The sequence below is a fragment of the Vombatus ursinus genome, unplaced genomic scaffold (genome assembly GCF_900497805.2).
Source record: "Vombatus ursinus unplaced genomic scaffold, bare-nosed wombat genome assembly UNPS02009835.1, whole genome shotgun sequence".
Classification (NCBI taxonomy): Eukaryota; Metazoa; Chordata; class Mammalia; order Diprotodontia; family Vombatidae; genus Vombatus; species Vombatus ursinus.
This window is the reverse complement of record NW_020949613.1, coordinates 1,361,721-1,374,316: the sequence shown is the minus strand read 5'-3', so window position 1 is coordinate 1,374,316 and position 12,596 is coordinate 1,361,721. Positions and strand designations below refer to the sequence as shown.

The following is a 12,596-nucleotide window of genomic DNA, read 5'->3' as shown; positions in this document are numbered from 1 at the left end:
TACAAATTGGGATTATAGGAATACAACTACAGAACAGTCTCTACAGAAAAAGACAGATGTAAAAAGGAGAAAAACATTAATTGCTTATGGTTGGGCCATATCAATATAAAAAAGACAATATTACCTAACCTATTCAGTGCCATTCCAACTTACCATAAGGTTACTTTACAGAACTAGAACGAACCAAAACACGCACACACACACACACACACACACACACACACACACACAGATTCATATGGGAAAAACAAAAATGTCAGCACTCTTAAAAAAAATAATGAAAAGGTAAAAAGAAAGGGGGATAGATCTACACTGCAAAGCAGTGATCAACAAGATTTTTCATACCAGTTTGAAAAACAGTAGGAAAACTGATATCAGGAAAATTGCATATAAGATCCAGAAGCAAACAATCATACTAGCACACTATTTTGATTATATAAAACTTTTAAAGTTTTTGCATAAATAAATCTAATATAGTAAAAATTAGAAGAAAAACAGGTGACTGGGGGAAAAAAAATCTTTGCAATGAGTTTCTCCGATACCAGTCTCCTTTCTAAGATAGGAACAAATTCAAATTTATAAAAGACTAAAAGCCATTCCCCAATAGATAAATGCTCAAAAGTTATGAACAGTTCCCAAGGGAAGAAATCTAAGCTTTCAATAATCATGAGAAAATATACCCTAAACCACTAATAATTAGAGAAATACAAATTAAAGCAACTTGGAGATTACACTTTCTATTTGTCACATTGACAAAGATGACAAAATAGGAAAATGACAAATGTTGGAGGGGATAAGGGAAAACATTTACATTAGTACATTGTTGGTGGAGCTATGAATTGGTATAGCCATTCTGGAAAGCACTTTGGAACTATGAAAACTTCCAGGCAGAGAAAGAGGAAAAGGTTCTATATGTACAAAACATGGTAACCAAAAACTGGAAACTTAAAGGGATGTCCTATTGGGGAACGTCTAAATGAATTTTGGCATATCCATATAATAAAATATTATTGTGCCGTAAGAAAAGATGAAATGGACAATTTCAGAGGACAAAGACCTCTCTGAACTGATACAGAGCAGAGTGTGCAAGGCTAAGAAAACAATTAAACAGTGATAACAACATTACAGAGCAGACTTGCACAACTTGTAAACTCCTGCAGGCCACAGTAGGTTAGACTAGAGATAGACCGATAGTAATTGGTTGCTGCAGGTCACGTGACAAACAAGAGAGTGAGCGGTGGCAACCCTACATTTTTTGCAGGCCGCTAAAATTCTTTGGTGGGCTGCAAGCAGCCATATGTTGTGCAGGCCTTTGAAAGGCTTTAGAACTATGATCACCCCAGTGATAAAACACAAGTTCAAAAGATGAAGATGAAATGTACCAGTCAACTCCTGAAAGAGAAGTGATGATCTTAAAATTTAGAAAGAGACATACATTTTTAGACATGGTTAATGTGGGCATTTGTTTTGATGGACTATATAGGTATGTATTGGGGATTTGTTTTGGGGTATTTAAAAATGTTTGATGCGGGTAGTGGGAAGGATAGAGTAATGAAAGGAAATATAAAAATAAAATAAAAATAAATAAACATTCAATCACATTGCTCATCAAAGCAAAAAAAAGTTCTTGGTGCAATAGATTTTTAGAAGTCTTGTATATCTTGTATCCTTTCAACTTCAATTTTGTATACTATTTAAAATTAAAATATATTAATACAATTACATAGATTTAAAATAGACATTTATTGGGACAGAATATTAAAAGATTTACTGATAAGGGTATGTAATCATAACAATTTGGAGACCACTGCTCAAAAGAATGTTGGCATAGAAACAAATAGCAACCAGGTAGCTCGTCTCATAAGAACAAAAGGGAGAAATAATGGTGGACTACATACTAAAGGGTACTGAGGCAGTTACTTGTTGACCTGATAGTAACTAGTACCGGAGAAATGTCTGTTGTCTTCACCTGTACCTGGGGCATGATTGTGCCCAGAACTTGTCAAACCTGATTACGCCTACATTTCTGCTGCTATCATTCATCCCCACAAGAAAGCACCTAGAAATCCTGGGTAAGAAACTGAACCTTAGAAACACAGGTGGTATTTTCATTGCTACTGCTGATGGGGGGTCGCGGGGAGTGGAGAAAAGGTTTTGGAAGAGAAAGGTAGATTCAAGAATGGAACAGAGGGTTAAAGAAATGATGTCTGAGAATGGGATTTGAATTTCTGTACCATGATAGACAAGAATAACGGGCTCTTGGCCAAGATTAGAGTGTATCTAATGAGAGTTGGTTAAAAATATCTGCCTCAAGTCTTGTGAGTAGTGAAGAGGGTTTTAGGTGGAAAAGAAGGGGAGGGAAGGAGGGAGAGGAGGAGGTTGGGGGAAAGCTACTTTTATGTACCAAACCATATACTATTGAGTAACAATTCCAACCTAGGAAGGATAGCAGTAAAGAATTCTAGAAATCCACAGGACACAAAATACAGGCGGCCGACAACAACAACAAAATCCAACCAAAAAAAATGACATCAGATGTCTATACACAAATGCATAAATTGTAGGTAATAGATAAGGTCAACCAGAGACAAAGCATCAGATTTGACCTTACAGATATTACAGACTTTTCAGATGGTATTTATGATTGTAATACAGCTCCAGAAACATAGGTAGAGTTGGGGGAGAGGGGGAAGGAGCAGGCTGATAAAGTTACACAGAATTATAATTCTATTACTGCCCCTTAAGAACCTACAATTTTCTGCAAGATCATAAAAAGGTCCAGTCTTTTTCATAGATGGAAAATAATTAAATAATCATCTACATAGTCCCATTCAAAGACATCCTTTCATATTATCTCATATAGTCCTCAGATACAGGGGAAAAGCTGAATATTTTTTGAAAAAGAGGATTTTGTAGCAGAGGAAGTACTGAACCTAAAACCAAAAAGATCTTGGTTCAAATCCCACCTCATGAAATAAACTAGGTTTGTCTCTAGGCAAGTCATTTTGCCCCTGTGGGCCTCAGTTTCTTCATTTGTAAGATGAAGGGGTAGGACCAGATAGCCTTTAAGTTCCCTTGTAGCTCTAACTCTTTCATCTATATCAGAAGACATCTCTAATTTGTCCAACTCACAACCCTTTTTTTTTTTATCAAGAGACATTTTTGCCAGAGCCAAGTTCAGTTTGGTGACCAAATCTATCAACAATCCAAAAAAACATTTTTTTAGATAGCAAATTTTAGAGATTGGCTCTGTTTGATGTATTAAAAGAATCACAGAAGAATACTTTTTTGGACACATCAATTAAGTTACTTACAACTTATTTGCTTTTAAAGTGCCGGAAAGTGGCTCACAGGGCACCATAGTCTTCTACCAACCACAACTCCATAGATTATCTGAATCCCTTATAAGGGGTGGCCTCCTCCTGCTCTCTAGAAAGCCTGGAATGTCTGAGTCTGCAATGATATCAGTTACTATATATGGCAATACCAGAGACTGGAGAGCTCCACTTACTCAGTACTATAATTGGAGGATATAAATGCCAGCCATGGGGGAAAAGAGACTAACCTCACAACTCAGTACAACACAGAACAATGTTTGAACAGCTTCCCAGCAGCTGTGACTGAGCTCAAAACCAGGAAACACAGGTGATTCTGGAGCACTATCTTTCATACACAAATTTAATTTTTCTTTTAAATTATGTTTTTTAGAGAAAAGCTACATTGAAAAGACTCCATAACTGACCTATTCCAAAGGATGGTCATTATTTATATTATAAGCAGGTAGATAACTTAGGGAGGAGTATGACATAAACCAAAAAAAAAAAGTATGAATATAATAGGGGTAAAGGAGAAGTCTAGACAAAAGAATGAGTTAATTCATGTCAATAAGCATTTATTAATCACCTACTATGTGCCAGTCAATAAAAGATATTAAGGCACAAGACCTCAGATGGGAAGAAAATGAAAGGAAAAGGAAAAGAAAAAACAACATCTGACCTCAATTTTCAAGAAAAAGATGACCAAGCAAGCATATATAAATGCACATTGTTTGAGGGATACACAGGTCAAAAAAGGCATGGCTTGGTTGGAGAATAACCAAACAATCTCTTTATCTCTATTCCTATGTAATGCATGAAGGGAAGCAATGTGAAATAAGGTTAGAAAGGTAGATTCAAGCTAGATTGTAGAAGGCTTTATGCATCCTTTATTCAATTCAATAAGCACTGATTGTGTCTACTATGTACTAGGCATTGAGGATATAAAGACAAAAATCAAACAGCCTTGTCTTCCAGAAGCAAGCATTGGGGGCACCACCTAGAGCAGGACAGTCCTTTGTCAAATCTATGAATTAGAAAGACATTTGGCAGTTATGTGGACAGATTGGTGATTACTGGAACCATGGAAATCAGTCAGAAAATCTATGACAAGCAAAGTGAGAGTTGAAAAGAGACTGAATCAGGGTGGCAAGGAAAAGATAGATGACAAAGAGAGAGAGAGAGAGAGAGATCATAGAGTTAGAATTGTAGAATTAACAGGACTCAGTAACTGATTTATTTTCCCCATATATCCAAAGTGGACTTTGAGGTTCCAAACCATCCACAGAATAAGGAAATCAGAAGGAAAGTCTATATATTAAAGAGGAAAAAAGAATAGCAACTGAGCAAACCTGCTTGATTTGAGCTACCATAGGTAAGGCCTCAATTACCTTTAGGAATTAGGCATTAGGAATTAGGAATAAAGGCAGTTATTAACCACCAAAGGCTGACAAAGTTATGTTTGCTGTAATACATTTTTTAAGACAAACATTTTTGTTGTGCTGGTCCTTCCTAGGAACTATCAATAGCTCCCCACATATGTTCATCAATTATGGGATGATTCAGTTGGAGCAGGAGTTGAGGCGGGGGGAAGGAAAAGAAGAAATGGAAATTTTCATGAGGTTGATTCTAAAGCCATAACAAATATTTGCCAGTTGAAATACTTCAGCTGTAAGACAGTCAAACATGAAGTGTCTACTAGGACTATGCATAAGACCCTAGGACAAATAGACATAGGCCTTACTTATGGTCTAGTAGGGGAGACAAGACCCTTATATAAATAGCTAATATAAAACAGAATGATGAATACACTAGAGGTAGGCCAAAGTGCAATGAAAGTTCAGTTCAATATTTTTTTTAATTTGGACTTTCCTCAAGAAATAATTTGCTTCAACTATCTGTCATTTTTTTGTATAAAAGCACTAAACAAAAACTTTTACTAAAATCCATTAAGGCTATCAAAATGACAAAGTTGTTTGCTTTTTTTTTTAATTAAAATAGCTCAAAATCCCCAGACACAAGCATTTGTTATTTATTAAGCTGTTACAAGCTGTGAAGTTGAAGCATGCAGTGAATAGAAGACAGCTCTTTAATTCTAGATGGGAATCTAGAGTACCTGGAAATTTTGGCAACCTTTACCCCAGATTCATTACATAATATACTGTCCACGGAATAATCCTAGTTTCTGTTACTTTTCACTAGCCTTTAAAATGGTACCTTATTAAATTTTCTTTGGCTTACTATCTTTCATATCAGCATGACATTGTTTTGAGGTTTTCTCTCTCTTTTTTTTCTCAATTACATGTAAAAAAAATTTAATATTCTTTTTTAAAATGTTGGGTTTTAAATTCTTTCCCTTCTTCCCATCCTTCTCCCTTCATGGAGAAGGCAAGCATTTTGATATCGATTATATAATTATGCAAAACATATTTCCATATTTGCAAAAGAAAATAAACCCCCTCCAAAAAAACCAAAAATAAATAAAGTTTAAAAAGGATGCTTCAATCTGCATTCAGACTCCATCAGTTATTTCTTTGGAGGTAGATAGCATTTTTCATCATAAATCCTTTGGAATTGTCTTCAATCATTATATTGCTAAGAATAGCTTAATCATTCACAGTTGATCTGTGTACAATATTGCTGTTACTGTTCAATATTTTCCTGGTTCTGCTCACTTAGCTTTGCATAAGTTCATATAAGTCTTCCCAGGCTTTTCTGAAAGCATCCTGCTTGTCATTTCTTATAGCACAATAACATTCCATCATAATCATATGCCACAATTTCTTCAGCCTTTTCCGAACTGATGGGCATCCCCTCAATTTCCAATTCTTTGCCACCACAAAAAAGAGCTGCTATAAAGATTTTTGTACATATAGGTCCTTTTCCTTTTTCTTCAATCTCTTTGGGATTCAGAGATAGTAGTGATATTGCTAGGTCAAAGGGCATGCACAGTTTTATAGCCCCTTGGGCAAAGTTCCAAATCACTCTTCAGAATGGTTGGATCAGTTCCAACTGCAACAACAGTGCATTAGTGTCTGAATTTTTCCACAACTCCAACATTTGCCATTTTCTTTTTTTTGTCATGTTAGCCAATCTGATAGATATGAGGTGGTACCTCAGAGTTGTTTTAGTTTGCATTTCTCTAATCAATAGTGATTTAGAGCATTTTTATATGACTACAGAAGCATTTATTTCTTTTTTTGAAACTACTTGTTCATATCCTTTGGCCATATTTCAGTTGAGGAATGATTTTTCTTCTAAATTTGACTCAGTTTTCTATGGATTTGAGAAATGGGGCCTTTATCAGAAACTTTCTGTAAAAATGTTTTCCTAGTTTCCTGCTTTCCTTCTAATCCGAGAAGTATTTGGTTTTGTTTATGCAAAAGCTTTTCAATTTAATGTAATCAAAACTATCTATTTTACATTTTGTAATGTTCTCTATCTTTTGTATGGTCATAAATTCTTCCCTTATCCATAGATCTGACAGGTAAAATTTTCATGCTCTCCTAATTTGCTTATATCACCCTTTATGTCCAAATCATGTACTCATTTTGACCTTATCTTGGTATACAGTGTGAGATGTTGGTCTATACCTAGTTTTTGTCAAACTGCTTTCCAGTTTTTTTCAGAAATTTTTGTCAAATAGTGAGTGCTTGTCCCAAAAGTTTAGATCTTTGGGTTTATTAAATACTAGATTACTGTCATTTACTATTATGTATAGTGCACCTTCCACTGATCCACCACTCTATTTCTTGGCCAGTGCCACATTGTTTTGATGATTACCACTTTGAAATTCAGTTTCAGGGGCAGCTAGGTGGCGCATTGGATAGAGCACTGACCGTGAAGTCAGGAGGACCTGAGTTCAAATCTGGCCTCAGACCAAACACTTGACACTAGCTGTGTGACCCTGGGCAAGTCACTTAACCCCAACTGCTCAAAAAAAAAAGAATTTCAGTTTCAGATCTGGTACTGCTAGGTACTGCCACCTTCCTTCACTTTTCTTTTCATTGATGCCCTTGATATTCTTGACTTTTTGTTCTTCTGTAATTTTGTCATTTTTTCTAGCTCTATAAAATAATTTTTGGTTAGTTTAAATGGCATGGCACTGAATAACTAAATTAATTTAGGTAGAATTGTCATTTGTATTATATTGGCTTGGCCTACTTATGAGCAATTAATATTTCTCCAGTTGTTTAGATGTGACTTTATTTGTGTGAAAAATGTTTTGCAATTGTGTTCATATAGTTCCTTGATTTGTCTTGGCAGGTAGACTTCCAAATATTTTATATTGTCTGCAGTTTTTTTAATGGAATTTCTCTTTCCACCTCTTTTTGCTGGGCTTTATTAGTAATATATAGAAATGCTGATGATTTATGTGGCTTTATTTTATATCTTGCAACATTGCTTAATTATTTCAACTAGTTTTTTATTTGAGTCTCTAGGATTCTCTTTACCATCATTTTGTCTGCTAAGAGTGATAGTTTTGTTTTCTCATTGCTTATTCTAATACCTTCAATTTCTTTTTCTTCTCTTATTGCTGTACTTAGCATTTCTAGTACAATATTGAATAATAGTGGTAATAGTCATCCTTGCTTTAGCCCTGCTCTAATTGGGAAGGCTTCTAATTTATCTCCATGATAGATAGTGATCGACAATGGTTTTAGATACATACTACTTATCATTTTAAGGAATGCTCCATTTATTCCTATGCTTTCTAGTGTTTTAAACAGGAATGGGTTTTTATTTTGTTTTTTAAAAAAGCTTTTTCTGCATCTATTGAAATAATCATATGATTTTGGTTGTTTTTGATATAGGCAATTATACTAATAGTTTTTCTAATATTGAAGCAGCCCTGCATTCCTGGTATAAACTCTACCTAGTCATAGTGTGTGATCTTTGTGATGTACTACTATAATTGCTGTAATCTCCTTCCTAATATTTTATTTAAATTTTTTGCATCAATTTTCAATTAAAAAAACACCAAATTGGTGGGGCAGCTAGATGGCACAGTGGATAGAGCACTGGCCCTGAAGTCAGGGGGACCTAAGTTCAAATCCAGCCTTAGACCAAACACGTGACACTTACTACCTATGCAACCCTGGGCAAGTCACTTAACTCCAATTACCTAAAAAAAAAAAAAAAAGAAATGTGAAAAAACAAACAAACAAAAAAACCCCACCAAATTGGGAATCCTGAAACTCAGAGGAGAGATTAATAAAGTTGAAAGTAAGAAAACCATTCAATTAATTAATAAAACGATGATCTAAAAAAAATGAAATAATGAAAAAAACAACAAAATAGACAAACCATTGGCTAATTAGATTTTGGGGGATTTTTAATTAGTTCTTTTTCTAGTTGTTTTAATTGCATACCCAATTCTTTGATCTGCTATTTCTCTATTTTACTGATGTAAGTATTTAGAGATACAAATTTTCCTCTAAGTACTGCTTTGGCTACATCTCATAAATTTTTTCTATAATTTATTCTTTGACCTACTCATTCTTTAGGATTAGATTATATAGCTTCCAATTCATTTTTAATATATGTTTCCATGGCCCTTTATTGAATATAATTCTTATTGAATTATGGTATGAAAAGGATGCATTTAATATTTCTGCTTTTCTGCATTGGGTTTTGAGGTTTTATGGCTAATACATGACCAATTTTTGTGAAAGTGCCCTATGAGGCTGAGAAAAACTCATTTCTGGTCCCATTCAATTTTCTTCAGAGATTGATCATATATCATTTTCATAAAATTCCATTCCTCTCCTTAACTTCTTTCTTGTTTATTTCATGGTGAGATTTATCTAGTTCTGAGAAGGAAACATTGAGGTCTCCCTCTAGTATAGTTTTACTGTCTATATCCTCCTATAACTCATTTAACTGTTTAACTTTAACTGTTAACTTTAAGAATTTGGATGCTTTGCCATTTGTTGCAGATATGTTTAATATTGATTTTACTTCATTGTCTATGTTGCCTTCTTGCAAAATGTAGTTTCTCTTCTCCCGTTTATTTTTGCTTTTGCTTTATCTGAGATCATGATTGCTACCACCGCTTTTTGACCTCAGCTGAAGCATAATAGATTCTGCTCCACTCGCTTATTTTTACTCTGTCTGTGTCACTGTGTTTCAAGTGTGTTTTTTGTAAACAACATATTGTTGGATGCTGGTTTTTAATCCATTCGTTAACACGATGTTTTTAATAAAACATTTAAACATCAATACAAAAAAATGGTAAATACAGAGGCAGGCTAGTACAATGGGAGGAAAATAAGTGATGAACTTAAGTCAAAGGACTTGGGTTCAGTCTTGGCCCTGCCACTTACTGCTTGGATTTTTATGTGTTTGGGTCAACAGCTTTGGTAACATCCCCAAAATTTTGGTCTATAGTCTCATTGCTATTATTTATTGTTCCTATGAATTTTTTCCCTTTGACCACATAAGATTAGGTTATTTTAATTTCTAGCTTATTTTAATATTTTTTTCAGTAGCCTTTTAACATAATTTCTGTTGCATTATGGTCAGCAAAAGATTTGTGTAATATTTCTACTTTTTTGCAGAGTTTGTGAAGTTTTTATGCTCTAAAACATGATCAATGTTTGTAAAGGTTACCACTTACTACTTATGCAACTTTGAACAAATCACTTAACCACTCTGGGCCTCGTTTGTAAAATGAGGGGGTTGGATTAGATGATCACTGAGGTGATCACGGGGGTCTCTTCCAGTTCTAAATATATGATCTTATGGATTAAATTTAGCAACTATTTACATTTAAATGAATATCAATCTATAATCTATTATAACTCTTTTTTGTTCTACGTCATCATCAGAACTCTTTGTCCATTCTTATTCCCTATAGATTATGTATATGTCATTCTTTTGATTCTGTGTTCCATTTTTAACTTTGCATTATTTTATAAAAGTACTTCTAGGTTTCTCTGTATTCTTCATGATTGGCCATCTTATATATGTTATAGTACTCCATTAATATACCACAACTTAACCATTCCCATATTGTTGGACATGTAGGTTACGTCCAAATTTTTTTTGTTTTGAAATTACACATAAAACTCTTATGAACATCTTTGGACAAATAACTCTTTTGTTTACTAACACTTTCAAGTTTCATATAGTCCCAACAACATAATTATTCCATGAAAAAGTCAAGTGATTTCTTGAGTATACAATATCTGCATATATTTGGCAAGAGATTGACAAACTTTCCTATGAAAGTATTGAAATAGCTAACAATAATGGCTCCCTTCAGTATTGTAGATCCCTGTATTTTAAAAGATTAACCTTGGAGCAAAATTTAAAGAAACTCAGAACATGTACCCATAATTTGTTACCCTGTGGTATACCCTGTAAATACCCTGTATTTGCAGGGCTCCAAATAAATGAGGTAGTCTAATAGTAAGCTGCTTTCTGAAAGAATTTATAAGACTTTTAAAAATTTATTAGAATACAACTTTAACAATTATTTCTGAGGGATTTATGAAGGAAAATAGTTTTCAATTTCCATTAGGGTTCATTTAAACAGTTGTGGTTTTTTTTTTTTAATTTTGCTTTGTTTTTTAAAAGGATGTAGGTATTCTTGATGATCTCTTTTCTCATTAGGGCAGAATACTAGAAACCACTGTACTTTCAAGAGTGCAACAGCACTAATCTTTTTTTTTTTTAAAATAAGAACATGGTAGAAAAAAGAATAATAGTTGAAATGACACACATTATTCCTTTTGCCTTTTAGAAGTAATCCCTGATTCAAAACATTGCTCACGGCAAAAATAGAGGGCTATTTTTTGTTCATCTCAAAATTCAGCTGACAAAAAAACTAGATTAGCTATCAAGACCTGGAGGAAAAGATTATTTTTAGGTGGATAATGAAAAAGCCTAAGATATAATATTAAGAAGGGATGACTAGAAGATCTTTTGGATAATGGAAACACAGAGATATTTAGTCAAGCCCATAATTTAAGGGAACTAGAAAAGAAACATTGGGGGCAAATAAGCAGCTGCACAGAAAGGAGGCAGCAATTCATATATGAAAGGCCTGACAACTTACTCATTGTCCCAAAGAAGAAAAAGGAAGACTCCACGGAAGTGACTAAAAGACAGAAGTTATATCATATCTACTTAATACACAAGGAATGTGTGGTTGCTTAAAATCTAACACTATCATAGATCAAAGAACTTTGCTCACCAAGTAAGTCCTCAGTATAGAAGGAAAGCAGAGGGCTTCCTCCAAGCATTACTACATCCCATATATCAAGTAAGTTTAATTGTTCATTTTCAAAGAAGAGTTTTAGCTCTAGATGGGACCTTGGAGAGCTAATCCAACATCTTTTTTTTTTTTACAGAAAAGGAAACTGAGGCCCAGAGCATTTATAACTGGCCCAAACAAAAGTAAATAGTGGAAGAAAAGTTATCAATAACAATTTTGATAGCCAAAGTAAGATCCACTTGAGATAAATTCTGTTGAGGGTGAAGTGGGAAAGAGACAGGACCCAGCCACAGGACTTCATAGGAAGCAAGAAATCCTAGGATAACAACCATGGTGGGTATAGATCCAGGTAGACTGAAAATATAAAGGGAAGAAACCCACCACCTGGTAACTTCCTATTATACTAATTATTCTTGCTACCTAGGTGTTTAGCTTAATTGTTTTACTACTAAAGGATGGTAAATGCCATTAATTCCCTTTAAGCGTCAATGTCCTGGGAAAGAACCCTTGTGACCTAACCCTGGTTAGGGCTACCTTGACTAGTTAGGGCTTCCCAAGTCTCCTGGATTCACAATCCAGGGAGTTTTCATTATGCCACATTGCCTCTTTGCACGTGTAGTTAGTATTTAACATTAACATCATCTAAAAATTATAATATGTATAACAACCAATATTGATAACAGTGATTTAAGATTTGTAAAGCTATATAACATATTTATCATTTGATAAACACAATACTGTTAAACAGGTGCTATTATCATTCCAATTTGAATATACTAAGTATTTGGGGAAACTGTACACTTGACACCCAAATAAATTTGATATGGATTCAGCACATTTATCCTATCCCCTCCTGCTTGAGTTAAATAATAATAACAATAAAATCTTCAGGAAGAAATTTACAAGTGGGTAAATACACTTATGAAAACCTGTCCATTCAACATGGACACAATACTGTACTGACTGGCTCCATTTGGGGAGGTTATATGAAAAATTGGGTGAGTTATAATTTCTACAAAGCTGATAGCTTTGTTAGTTGGCTTTGTTTAGTTTTCAAAACT

At 34.2% G+C, this 12,596-nt stretch overlaps 1 protein-coding gene across 1 annotated transcript in view; it reads right to left on the bottom strand.

Moving 5' to 3' along the window:
- Nucleotides 1–3,368, bottom strand: part of LOC114036377 (elongin-A-like) — a 58,509-nt gene extending 55,141 nt beyond the window's left edge. Inside the window, exon 1 of the mRNA XM_027852871.1 lies at nt 3,315–3,368. The gene's annotated coding sequence lies outside the window, so the exon portion shown is untranslated. The remainder of the gene's footprint in view (nt 1–3,314) is intronic.
- Nucleotides 3,369–12,596: the final 9,228 nt, after the last annotated feature.